Genomic DNA, 1,018 nt, shown 5'->3' with positions numbered 1-1,018 from the left:
AGGGGGAATGCTTTCAAGAAAATATTATTTACAATTTCTCCATCATTCTGCACAGAGCCTGTCTGCACTGCCAAGATCTATCACAACTTCAACTGGTTTCTGCTTTCTGGTCACCCTAGCCACAGTGATATGTGTTCTCCCCCAGTACTCCCATATAAACACCAGCAATCCAAGGCAGGATTTGCCAGATATTTAAGGGTAATACAGCTTGTGCTTAGGCAGCATGAAACGGAGTGAATCCTGTCTTCACAAATGGGAGGCTGGACTAGTTGACATTTCTCATCGCATTACGAATCCTTAAAAAGGCTATAAAGTGACATTCAGCAACTTCCTTAGCTGTGTGAGTGACCTGAACAGGTTGGCAAGGAAAACTGATGATACAGGACAATGTTTCAGAGGCCTCTCACTTAGGAAAAGTTCCAGAAAAGAAAAAGCATGATGCAGCAGGACCAGAAGTCCACATACACCAACATTAACAGACTGATAACCTGAAGATTTGAACAATCAGACCCTCTCTCATTAACCTAAAACACTGCTCAAATGTCAAGGAAAAAAAAAGAACAATCAAAACCAAAAAGCTACATCAGGTATCACCTTTTGTAGTGAAGAAATAACTGTTCTGGGTCCCTGCACCATATTTTGTCTTGAGGTAGCAACATGGAAAACTTTACACTCTTACCACACTACCTCAGTCTCTTTATGAATCTTCAGAGCAACTAAATGGAAGTGTCAGGTATAGAAAGCTATAAAAGTACTGTCTTGCCTATTCCTCCCACAGGTTACTGTGCAGTAAAAAACAACAAAAATGATGTAGTTGAGAGTAATCACTAAGAGAAGGTAATAGGACTGCCCAGGAACATATTTCATGTCCCCTCCCTCACCCATCAGGTCTCTGAAGATGACTCAATGGCTTTGTCTAGTTTGTCTAGATGAAAAGAATAATTCTGAATTAAGAGATGTATGAAGGCATTCCCTAAGGGGCAGTTCCCACTTGTCACATTGACATGAGACCACACAA

This window comes from Anomalospiza imberbis, chromosome 10 (genome assembly GCF_031753505.1).
Source record: "Anomalospiza imberbis isolate Cuckoo-Finch-1a 21T00152 chromosome 10, ASM3175350v1, whole genome shotgun sequence".
Taxonomy (NCBI): Eukaryota; Metazoa; Chordata; class Aves; order Passeriformes; family Viduidae; genus Anomalospiza; species Anomalospiza imberbis.
The sequence above is the reverse complement of the archived record's forward strand: the minus strand, read 5'-3'. Positions refer to the sequence as shown.